The 12,916-nt window shown below is 45.3% G+C and overlaps 1 long non-coding RNA gene across 1 annotated transcript; it reads right to left on the bottom strand.

Moving 5' to 3' along the window:
* Positions 1–5,583: 5,583 nt before the first annotated feature.
* LOC143929875 (uncharacterized) lies at positions 5,584–6,906 on the bottom strand. Its single transcript, XR_013262617.1, has 2 exons — positions 6,463–6,906; positions 5,584–6,196 (listed from the first exon to the last, which is right to left on the bottom strand). It is a non-coding gene; the product is annotated as an uncharacterized LOC143929875 (long non-coding RNA).
* Between the last annotated feature and the right edge of the window lie 6,010 nt (positions 6,907–12,916).

The raw sequence follows: 12,916 nt of genomic DNA, 5'->3' as shown, positions 1-12,916 counted from the left end.
TCTGGAATTTAATTTTAGGGGAACCCTGCAGCTAATTTTTTTTTAAATTGCGTGGGTGTCCCGCCGATAATTCCATACCACACCCATATCGGAGCACGCAACCTGGCAGGCCGCAGGAAAAGGGGGGACGAGAGAGTGCCCCCCTCCTGAACCGTACCAAGCCACATGCCCTCAACATGAGGAGGGTGCTTTGGGGTCCCATGTTGATGGAGACAAGGGCCTCTTCCCCACAACCATTCCCGGTGGTTGTGGGGGTCTGGGGGTGGGAGCTTATCGAATCCTGGAAGCCCATTTAACAAGGGGGCCCCCAGATCCCACCCCCTATGTGTCCCGCCATGTCCATTCATCTTTAACCACTTGCTCACCGGGCCATAGCCGAAAGACAGCTACAGTGCGGTTGTGTTTTTCTGGGAGGGTGTCCATGGATGTCCTCCCAGAATCTTGCTCTCACACGCCCCCTGGAGCATGCTCCTGCAAACATCCATGACCACTGGGTCCAGAAGACCCGGCGCATCACCGAACACGGTAAACGGCCAATGGTAGCGGCCGTTTACCGTGCGATTGCTCCATCAAATGAAGGAGCGATCACTTGTAAACAAACCGGCATCATGTCACGACGCCGGTTCCTCCCTCCCCTCTCTGTACCGATCGGTACAGTGCGAGGGGAGAGGGGGAGAGATTGCAGCAGCACTGTGGGCTTGATGTGTAGTGCCTACAGTGCTGCTTTGTGACAATACTCTGCAGTACTCTGCCCATACTGTACATTAATCTGCCAATACTCTGTAACACTGTGCAATACTCTGCAACATTCTGCTATACTCTGCCAATACTCGCCAATACTCTGCAATATATTTTAACAGAAGCAAATCATTTTTTTATTTTATTTTTTACCGAATTTTCAGTCTTTTTTGATTTATAGCGCAAAAAATAAAAAACCCAGCGGTAATTAAATACCACCAAAAGAAAGCTCTGTGTGAAAAAAGGACAAACATTTCATATAGGTACAGTGTCGCATGACTGAGTAATTGTCATTCAAAGTGTGAGAGCACTGAAAGCTGAAAATTGGTCTGGTTAGGAAGGGGGTTTAAGTGCCCAGTGGTGAAGGGGGTTTAAGTGCCCAGTGGTCAAGTGGTTAATCACAGTGCCAGCAGTTCAGAGAAAAGACAAAACAGAAAAACTCTGCCTCAGTCCCGCCGACTGCAGCCTCTTTGCAATGACAGCTGTTACATAGCTGAGGGCGGAGTCACCTGGTGACCTAAATGGGTGACCCTGCCCCCTCTGAGCTCACATGACGTCAGAAGGGACTGGGTCACCCAGTTACATCACTGGGTGGCCCCGCCCTTGCTTTTATAACAGCTGTCAAAGCAAAAGCATGGCAGTCGCGGGGCAGCCTCCCATAGAGGCAGAGTGTTTCTGTTTTTTTTTTGCGGGACTGTCGGATGCTGTGATTGAAGATGAATGGACACCACGGGACACTTTTTTATTTTTTTATTTTTTTAATAAAGGAATTCTCAAAAGCTGTCTCCTGTCATTTTTACTTTTTTGACACTTTTTTTGGTGAATGGGTATCGGGTACAATGGACCCATACCCATTCACATGGAGGGTGGGATCTGGGGGGCCCCCCTTGTTAAAGGGGGCTTCCAAATTCTGATAGGCCCCCTGCACGCAGACCCCCACAACCACCGGGCAAGGGTTGTGAGGAAGAGACCCTTGTCCCCATCAACATGAGACCCCAAAGCACCATCCCCATGTTGAGGGCATGTGGCCTGGTACAGTTCAGGAGGGGGGGTGCTCTTTTGTCCCTCCTTTTCCTTCGGCCTGCCAGGTTGTGTGCTTGGATAAGGGTCTGGTATGTATTTTGAGTGGGACCCCCACGCCATTTTTTTTTACATTTTGGTGTGGGGTTCCCCTTAAAATCCATACCAGACCCGAACTGCCTGGTATGGATTTTGGGGGGACCTCCACCTCATTTTTTTTTTCATTTTGGCGCGCGGTTCCCCTTAATAGACATACCAGACCTGAAGTCACTTCCTGTTTATACCGAACAGCCATATGCTAACAATTTGCTTCTGTATGCAGGCAAAAGCATCAAGCCAACCAGCAATACTGACAGTTCCAGGCAGGAGCAGAGTCGTTGAGCATTATACAGTTGCAACACTTTTTTGTTCCAGCAAAGTTAAGCTGCATCAAGCAAAGTGGAAAAGAGATTGAAGCATATGAATTAGTTTTGCAGAGAATTCACAAAAATGTCCGCTACCGTATCACAACCTAAACACACCTTAATGTAGATAATTTACTCTACATCACTTCCCTTTAAGCACATCCCACTAGAAAATTAACACTTCCATGGTCATTTATCAATGATTCATGAAATGTTTTCAACACTTCATAAACACAATGAAAACACATCAAAATGCAAAAGCAGCATTAATAAACATACAATTAAATGGGCCCATTGGCTACTAGGGCAAAGAAAGAGGCTAAGCATCCCCAAAGGGAGCACAAAAAAATTATAAAAAGCTTGAAAGAGCTTCTAATTCTTCCCTATCAAAAACAAACAAAAAAAAAGTTTTGCCTATACATGCACTTTAACCTCTATTATACAACTTACCCTCATCTTTCTCTAGGAGCTTCCGAGCAGATAGCATGCAGGTCACATGCTCAACATATTCATGTATGCATACTGCCATCACAGGATAGAATCATTAGCTTGTAGGCAGGTTGTAAATATGTTGGTTTTAGAGAGTTAGCTGTTGGCCCAGGCTGGGGGAAAGGGTTAAAAGGCTCCAATGAAAAAATAGGGCATCCAAGAGGCACTGGGACTTTGAGATGAATTTATACAAGGTAGTGAGAGGGCTAAAAACCTTTGAAAAGACCTCTGCCTTAGGTTAGGCTGCTCACAACAGACAGGGTTACCTTCCAGTGGGTACTCCAGAAGGTTACCAGGAAAAGACATGCATACGCAGCACCCTCTAGTGTGCTACTAATGGCAGTGCAGGTAAATTGTACTTTGGCTCAGGGCTAAGCCTGATCCATGGAATCTGAGTCAGGGTTCATTAACCACTTCAATACCGGGCACTTAAACACCTTCCTGCCCAGACCAATTTTGAGCTTTCAGCGCTGTCGCACTTTGAATGACAATTGCACGGTGATGCTACACTGTACCCAAATGGAATTTGTATAATTTTTTCCCACAAATAGAGCTTTCTTTTGGTGGTATTTGATCACCTCTACGGTGTTATTTTTTGCTAAACAAATAAAAAAATACCGAAAATTTTGAAAAAAAAAATGTTTTTTTTTTGTTTCAGTTTCAAAACTTTGCAAATAAGTAAGTTTTCTCCTTCACTGATGGGCACTGATGGGGTTACACTGATGGGCAATGATAAGGCGGCACTGATGGGCACCGATGAGGTGGCACCAATGAAGTGGCAATGATGAGGTGGCATTGATGGACACCGATATGTGGCACTGATAGGCGGCACTGATGGGTGGCACTGATGGGCGACACGGATGGGCACTGATAGGTGGCATGGATTGGCATGGATGGGCATGGATAAGTGGCACAGGTGGGCATGGGTTAGGCGGCACAGGTGGGCATGGGTAGGCGGCACAGGTGGGCATGGGTAGGTGGCACAGGTGGGCATGGGTAGGCGGCACAGGTGGGCATGGGTAGGCGGCACAGGTGGGCATGGGTAGGCACTGATAGGCGGCACAGATGGGAACTGATAGGCGGCATTGTATTATAATATATTGCACTAATGGATGCCAATCAGTGCCAATCAATAATGCATGCCAATCAGTGATGCCCATTGTGGGCACTGATTGGCATCCATTATGGGCACTGATTGGCATCCATTGTGGCACTGACTAGAATCCCTGGTGGTCTAGGGTGGCATACCTTGTCCTTGGCATCCCTGGTGGTCTAGTGGCGTCCCTGGTGGTCCAGTGTGGGCATCCTCGGGGGGGGGGGCTGTGCTGATAATCGATCAGCACAGACCCCCCCTGTCAGAGGAGCAGCCGATCGGCTCTCCTCTACTCGCGTCTGACAGACGCGAGTGAGGAAAAGCCGATCACCGGCTTTTCCTATTTACACTGTGATCAGCCGTGATTGGACACGGCTGATCACGTGGTAAAGAGTCTCCGTCGGAGACTCTTTACCGAGATCATAGTTGCCGGGTGTCAGACTGACACCCCGCAACAACGATCGCCGCGATGCGCGCCCCCGGGGGCGCGCAGCGGCTCATAATCCTGATCACGTCATATGACGTCTGGTCAGGATTATGAAACCACTTTGCCGCCGTCCATTTGCTATAGGGCGGGCGGCAAGTGGCTAAAGTTCAGGGCTGTATGACTTATCCAGGCAGCTCTCTGGTGCCTCCCCTTGGTTCTAGGTTATTGGAGAATATTCTGGAAATTAGTGGGTGGAAGCTAAGAGGGTTGTCTTGCATATTTAGGGGGCCCCTAGCCAATCCCCAGGGAGGCCTGGCAGGGGGCTAAGTGAGCCCTTAACAAACATGAGTCATGCCAGCAGGTGAGTCGGGCGGAAGATGGAAATGCAGTGCTGAGGGAGTCTGTCAGTGGCCTTTGAGAGACTCCTGCCAAGTAGGGGTTTTACCTCGGGCCGGAGCTCGAGTGGCTGGCCTGGAAGGATCCTACCACAGGAAGCAGTTGGAAGGAGGCTTTCTGGAGAGGCAGAGGGAGCAAGGAAGGACAGCGTGAGTAGATTAGCATGGTGCAGGAACAGGCAAGGGGGGGGGGAGACTGCCACATGTAGCAGGTCTCTCTTGAAGACAGCGGTGTGCTTAAATCTTTAGCCTTGCCCTGGGAGATCTCCCGTGTGTCAGTCAGGTGGACTGGTGCAGAGTGTCAGTGGGGTAGACTGGGAGAAGAAGCAGCCAGGTGGGCTGGTAAAGGGGCAGCAAGGTGGGCTAGCATTTACTGCAAGAAGTAGAGCTGGGACCAGTGCCTATAGGGGAGCTGAAGGTGTTTCAGGATGCAGTTCACTCCACATGTGCTGTTTTTCTAAGGGACTAATGCCGTGTACACACGGTCGGAGAATCCGTCGGAATGCGTACTATCGGACCGTGTCGTCGGATAATCCGACTGTGTATGGTATGCATCAGACTGATTCCGTCCGAATCTCCGTCGGACCCAATTTTCCAACACGTTGGAAATATTTCCCGACCAACTGGGCCGGTCGGACCTAATGCGATCATGTGTAGAGCATTTTGATTGGACCAAGTGCCACGCATGCTTACATTCAAATTCCGACACGCAAGTGCTCCTTCAGGTAAAACTACTGCTCGTAAGCGATATAGCACATTCGTCACGCTGCAATGTTAAAAATTAATTAATCAAGCGCATTCTCTTGTTCTTTAACAATGCTGCAAGAACGAACTTCTTTTGATGCTCATAGTCACACACACTTCTCCTGAACGGATTTCATTACTCTTTTTTAACCATTTCAGCAATACAATTTTAGTTTGCATCACATCTACACAATTTTTGATTTGTTTTTTTTATTTTTTGGATGTTTTTTGGGGGGGATTCCCCAAAAATCTCCTTTAAAGACACTTTGCTCATTTCTCCTTATTTTTTTTATTTTTTTTTGTGTGTAAACAACAACAACATTATTGTATTTTTTATATTTTCTTTTTTAATCTACAGGAGGTTGTTTAGTGTTGGTACCCCTTGTTATTTAGTTCACTTTGTATTTTTGAAATGTACCTGCCTGCTCACAAATAAACTGTACTTTTTGAAGGAAAACACATTACACAAGTATTTCATCGAAGAAACAATTAATCGCTAGAAACTAAAACTAGGAACGCAGCACTGGAGAAACTTCTTAACTTTGGTGCAGCCTTTGGCCCCCAGGGCAGACATGACTAAATGAGATATTAAAAAATTGGTGGCCTGAGGAGTAGATATCTCAGGGAGAGAAGTCTGGTCCCGAAGTCCTAGAGAGCAGGAAATTCAAATGCCATTTCTGTCCCCAGGATGTGGATCTTCAAGAGGCTGCATCTTCTGGCAGACCAGACTCAACCCAGGCCATCACTCTCTGGTCTTCCTTTGGGACTTCCCACCAGGCATCCTTCCAGGCTGTGGCTGGGCTCCTGTAGCTGGGGCAGGAGGAGGAGGGCGTTGGTCAACCTCCTGGCTGCCACTTGCCACAGCCTCCCCCCGACTGAGGTCATCCTGTGTATGAAAAGGGGACATAGTTTTAGTTTTTTGATCATCAATCACACCATTTTGTGCTCCTGGCTTTTGCTAATTGAATGTTACCAAATAGAACAGACTATCATTCTGAGCCCAGCATTTTTCTTTCCCGTCCCAATCATTTTTGGTCACTACTGTCTACTGAGATGTAAACCACTTGGAGAAATCTCTACTTACTGATCAATAAGAACATCTACTTAACATCATTAAATGTAACACAAGAAATATGTTCAACAATGCAATACCTGTCTCAAGCTGGGCCCCACCACATGGTGCTGCCTGGAAGGCCCAGGTTGGACATCAGAAGCCTCAGCTGGGGGTGAAGGATGCCTTGGAGAAAGCCTGGAGAGTGGTGGCCTGAGTGGTGGCCTGGGTACCCCTTGGTCTACCAGAAAATGCAGCCTGTCAAAGTGCACCATCCTGGGGTAATAAACAGCATCTGTATCTCCTGCTCTCAAGGACTCCAGGTGCTTCTTTCTCTCCCTGAAATATGTAAGCTTCATGGCCACAATTTTGCGATTCAGATAGGTCATGTCTGCCATGGGGACCATGATCTGCAACAAAGCAAGCAGTTTCTCCAGTGCTGCATTCCTCTTTGATTTGTCATTATAAAACTTGTTGTGGAACTGCCGCAGGCAAAGCATCTCCATGTACAGTTCTAGGAATAGCCTCATAAAGTTGGCATTGGTGACTGGATCCATTTTGTCTGCAAGACACAACACAAGACAAACCCTCAAATACTAATAATGCAATTAAAATCCCTCTTAATCTTGTCCTAATCTTGTCTCTTGGCCTAGATACAAGCAGTCTAGTCTAGTGAAGAACCAAGTTTAAAATGTTACCTTCGTTTCCACGTTCGTCGCGTCCGTGACTCACACTCTCCTCCCAGATCGTACGGGCGATACACATGTGTTGCGTTTTATATACAATAAGCATTCGTGAAACTTCGCCCGCCCCTGACGTTCTTTCCAGACTATTCCCCGCCCCTTCGCTTCCCGTGCAGTGGGGAGAGCACATGGCGGAGAGAACGCAGGTGCGCACTAATAGTTCCACTAACGAGGAGGAGGGCGAGGAAAGCCCGGAGCCTGAAACGTCCCGATCCAGGAAGACAAGATTTAAGGCCTCAAATATGTCTTTTGGAGAGATGTTGGAGATGGTTGACATATTGAACAGGACCGACTATGATGGGAAGTATGGACCTTACCCAAACCCAAATATCAGAAAGGCCAAGATCATGAATAAAGTTGTGAAGAGTCTTCTGAAGAATTTTGGGGTACACCGATCCAAGGATCAACTGAGAAAACGCTGGTCAGACCTGAAACTGAGGGAGCACGAGCAGTACCTAAGGATCAAGCGTGTTCTTAAAAAAAGTAAGTAGTTGTCGTGTGTTCATATGATTATTCTTGCTTGCATACATGCTCCATGTGCTTTGATTTCATGTTGTGCATTTTAAAATGGCCACTTTCAAGGTCATGGTTTCGTTCGTTCGTATGAAACATCGTTCTGCAGGGAAGTATTCCAGCTTAACAAAGTGTCCCCAATAATGTTCTCACCTTGTAACTCGGCCCAAAAACACAATTGTACAACACTTCCAAGCAATGTTTCAGATTCCTATTTCTGCCCTCTGTGTGCTAATTAATCTTTGATTACATTCTCATAGGGGAGAGAAGATTCGGCAAGTATGAGGACACCAGGGACCACACCCTTCCCAAAGAAAGTATGAGGACACCAGGGACCACACCCTTCCCAAAGAAGGGCAACTTCCAAAAGCAGAAACAGAGGAGCAGGAGCAGGAGCAGGAGGAGGAAGGAGAGATTGTGGCGGTTGGACAAATTGTCACCACAACAGGTGAGTGTCGGAGAACACAGCTTCCGGTAAGCTCATCAATGTATATCACCATATTTGGATTACATGGTGTGTCTGTTTGCTTTGTTTTCTAGGTGATGTGGAAGAAGATTCCCGTTTACCAGTGAAAGTGCCCAGATCTTGATCGGTGAGATAATGGGGTGCAATAGGGATTTGGAAATTGTACAACAAAACATCAATGATGTTAAAAATAAGATGAAGAACATCATTGATGCTTTGAGGAGAGTGTGAAAACTAAAAAACTAGATAGGGTTTTATTTTTGCTTTTTAACATAAAAATGTTGTATTTTGCATAATTAAAAATTTGGAAGATGCACAGAGTGTGTAAACATGCGCTATCTCCCATCATGGGGGATCAATGTACGTGTTTTGTGTAAAGTGTCTGAGATGAAGGGGTTGCAGCCCCAAAGCATGTACATTGATCCCTCATGATGGGAGATAGCACATGTTGACACACTGTGTGCATCTTCCAAATTTGGATTTTTCAGGGGTCACACCCCATGTGATGAAGGCAATATGAGCCCAGTTTGTACATACTCATGTCTGATATTGTCTTCACTTTTCCAAGTTGAACTTTGTAAGTTCCTGTGTTCTGTATTTTATGGTTTGATACATGCCTGTTTACACAAAAAAAAAACAAGTAAACAAAAATATGATTAAACTCTGTTTTGGATACACAAAATCTCTTGGTTTGTTGTAAAAACCTTTAATAAACACACATATGAATGTGCTTGTATTAAAAAGTTGAATTCTCAACAATGTGTGGCTTCCTTTTTCATTGGGCTTAAAATGTATTTGTAGTCAAATTTGAGTTTGTGCTGAGAAGGAGTGCGATTTACTAAAGGCAACTCCACTTTGCACTCCAAGTGTAGTTTCAGGTGTACTTTTGCAGTGCACTTGTAGTGCATAGTGGATGTGCCTTTAGTAAAAAGCACCCACAGTGATGTGTAAATTTGGACAATCCTGCCATTTTCCTGCCATGGTGCTGAAAATGAGCATGATTTTGATCAGTAATGCACTACAAACATTAGTTAACAAAAAGAAGGTGTGTGTGTAGCAGACCCACAACATAATAAGATTATCTGAAGAAGAGACTGTCCCCTCATCTCGCTCTGAACTTGGGTTTGCACTGTTGGTGAAAAAGGCACAACTTTAATAAAACTGGCAAAGTGAGAGGCCACAGTCTGCCATTCCTGTGGCATTGAAGGACACTGTGTAGTGAAACAAGAACAAAAACTAGTAATTTGACAAATCAACATTGCATGCAGATTAGACACCCACATTTTTTTTACAAAATTAGTATAACATTTTTTTAACTGAGTATTTAAAGCCTAAAGTATAAGGTCCCCTTATGAGAGTCATATCCACCCCCCCCCCCCCCCCCATCTGATGGGCCCTTGCTAAAAAATGAGGGGGGATGTTTAGGACAGGTAACCCTCTCCACTTGATTGAGAGCTGAATGCCTAAATAATGTGTGATACTTTGGGAAGCCCCTCCTTAGTTACACTATTGGCAACCCACCGGACAGGTAAGAAGTGTCATAACAAAATGGAAGGACATTTTGACATTTTGCTATTACATAGCAAGAAAATTTATGTGTTAAAAAAATAAAAATAGCATTTGAAAGTATTGAGGCAGGCCCTTACACTACATGCTTTGGTGAATTTGTCCATAAATGTAATCATGAAAAAGGTATTTAGAGTGTGTATTGGGTTGGGTCAAGTCATCAGATAGAAGATTGCTATCAGCTGAGGTAGCAGTTGGGGGGAGGGGGGTTCCTAATGAGTTTGGCACAACTCCAAAAAACAAAAAAAGGTCACTTTGCATGAATTGAAGCACACACATCACATTTGTAGAGATTTTAGGGGGTGTTTAGGGGAAAGCAATACTATGGAGCTGCCAAAAGACATTGTTAAGTGACTAGACTATAGTTTTAGGGGCCAAGAAGAGCATGGTGGGGAAGTTAGTGAGGCAAATATGCATGAGGACAAAGGGGCAGAGCATATGAATTAGAGCATATTGCAATGATGGTAATTAGGGAATGAGGAAAGAAATGCAAGACATTAGCAAACATGAAATACATAGAATGTGATGTTTAAGGATAAGGATAAGGATAAGGACTTAGCATAATATAGTCCTTCTGCAGGAGCTGAATGATGGCAGAACAGGTCTCTGGAATAATGATCCCCAGAGCCTGGGGGGAGATGCCTGTAGAGAACTTGAGGTCCTGAAGGCTTCTCCCTGTCGCCAAGTAGCTCAACGTGGCGATGAGCCTCTGCTCCGGAGTGATGGCTTGCCACATGCAGGTATCCTGCCTGGTGATATAAGGGGTCAGCAAAGCCAGCATACGGTGAAAAACGGGGTCCGTCATCCTGAGAAAAATCCAGAAATGATCAGGATTATTCTCGCGGATCTCACGGAGCAAAGGCATGTGGGAGAACTGGTGACGCTGGCGCAACCAATTCTTGGTCCACAAACGCCTCCCCTCCCTGTTCATGGACCGGGCTTGTGTCAAAGTCAAAGTAAGAACCCCAACACGAAGCCCCTGCATAGCACAAACTGTACGATGAGTACGTAGACGAAACATGTTTGGAAAACGGTCGGCTGGTCAGAACGGACACCAGAAAGCACCGATAAACAGCAAGGCCTGAAAGGACTACCTGAATAGCAGAAGCAAGCAGACAATAAAAAATGCCTTTCAAAGCGTACTATACCAAGATATAGTCCACAATGAGAAGCAAATACTTAATGACTGCACGCACTGATTATCAGATACGCAAAGACAAGCACAAACTGAAGAGCGGTAGCGATCTGAATCACTAATCTGAAAAGCGCGAATCGTCTCTCACCAAACTTCTACTAAAACACGAGATCAGCAGAAGGAGCCCAAAGGGTGCCGGACGTGGTGCTGAACTTCCCTTTTCTAGTCCCGCGGTACACGGCTTACGTCACCGCGTTCTTGGCAACCGCTAAATCAGACAACTTGGCCCGACCGTGTGTATGCAACAGTTTCGGACACAATCCATCGGACTAAATCCGATGGACAAAATCAGACGGATATGGTTGGCAAAATCTCCGACCGTGTGTACGTGGGCTAAGAGTTCCTATCCTGTAAGGGGATGTTGCTAAGCTAACAAAAGCCTGTTAGTTCCTAAAAGGAGCGAAACAAGCGGAGCAGTACAAAGGATTGATTCATTATGCAGGAGGATCAAGTGGAAGCTATAAATAGGGAGGAAGTTGTCACTGGTTCTTTTTGTTATTGTCAAGTTGGGCATCCCATAATTCCTATCCCCATCCAAGTTATTATCCCCTAACAAAACAACAAAAACAAGCGCAAGGACTGTTTTCTGTGTCTGAGAGCAAGTTGAAGATGCTATGTGACTGCCTGTGCAGTAGTGGGGAGTGCTTATATTTGCTACACACAGGGCTGGGACAAGGGGATGGCAGGAGGGACGGTTGCCCTCGGCACAATGGTTTATGACAGAGATTTGGGCGCCCTGACCCTAACCCTAAGGTAGGCGGGGGGTGCAGTTTGGTATTTTTGCCCTGGGCACTGGAGTGCCAGACCAAAAGATAAAAGAGTCTAAATTAATTTACTGATATTGTGCTAAAAGATAACCAATGTGTTTCGGGAGTCAAAGCAACTCGGGGCTTCAGTTAAAAATGAGAACCTTGAGTGGACTTATAGTAAGGCTTTTCTGTTTTAATCTATGCAGGGAAGCTGATTGCTGGATTAGATTAGCAGTCAAACTAAGAACACCACTACAAACAAAGGGTTAACTCAGCAAGACAAGGAAGAGGAGTGTAATTGCTAAGAATAAGCAAGCACAGTTCAAGACACTAAGCAACCAGTTCTGAAACGTAGTACCTGGTGAAAGTGACAGGTCCTCCAGTAGCATTCGGTATCCAATAGCAACCAGAGCCCAACCAGTTATGGAGAGTCATGGCCTATGGGAAGGAAGGAGTTAATGAGTGCTTGCATGAGGTCCATGCTTTGTGCTTGGCAGGACCCCATTCTGTTACTGGGAGTCAGGTAACAGAGGTACACTGCACTGGTGGAGTGGTAGAAGGCTTTGCACATCCATCCTGTTGCAACGACTACCAAGTTAAAGTGTTAGATTTTTCACAATCTCCGCCTGCTTCCGGGCATTGATGAGTGCGCTCCACGCAAAAGGTACGCAGGGTGAAGATGACCCTGCCCACAAGCTAATTACAGAAAAGATAGCCGAGTCAGAAGTACTTCTCTTCCTAAAATATGCTGTGCAGTTCTCTGGCTTTTTTTTGTATTTTGATAGATTAGATAGATCAAGCTATTATTTTTAACAGTAACCATTGCTGTAAGAAATATTTCAATACAAATAAAATACCTTTCTACTATAACATTTTTAATAGCATAAAAAGTTATATAAATCATCATATATTCTGAACAGGTAATGCAACACAGATGCACAGATGTCATAAACACTTCTGTCCACTAGCTGGAGACACAATCCACACCTCAGATAGAAAGCATAACATACAGCTGGGAGAAAAACCTGTGAATTAACAATAGGACTTTAAGAATGTTTGTGTTAACTGTACACAATCACAATATGTAGCCTCTAAAGCTAGCAAAAGCTCTGAGTATAAGAAGCATGGATTTAAAAGAGGCACAGAGAGAAATCATTTTCCTGCACAAGGAATTAGGCCAATATACCAGTCATTTTCAGTACTGGTTCCCCACAAACACACCCTGGCACAGAGAGAGCAACTAAATTAATAAACTGAAGATTTTGGATACGAGAAACAAGCCATTGAACTGAATTGTCCTCCCTCGAAAAAGGTGATACAAAT

Source organism: Lithobates pipiens, unplaced genomic scaffold, assembly GCF_037356315.1.
Source record: "Lithobates pipiens isolate NorthernLeopardFrog02 unplaced genomic scaffold, aLitPip1_a1.2 Scaffold_25, whole genome shotgun sequence".
In the NCBI taxonomy this organism is placed as follows: domain Eukaryota; kingdom Metazoa; phylum Chordata; class Amphibia; order Anura; family Ranidae; genus Lithobates; species Lithobates pipiens.
The sequence above is the reverse complement of the archived record's forward strand: the minus strand, read 5'-3'. Positions and strand labels throughout refer to the sequence as shown.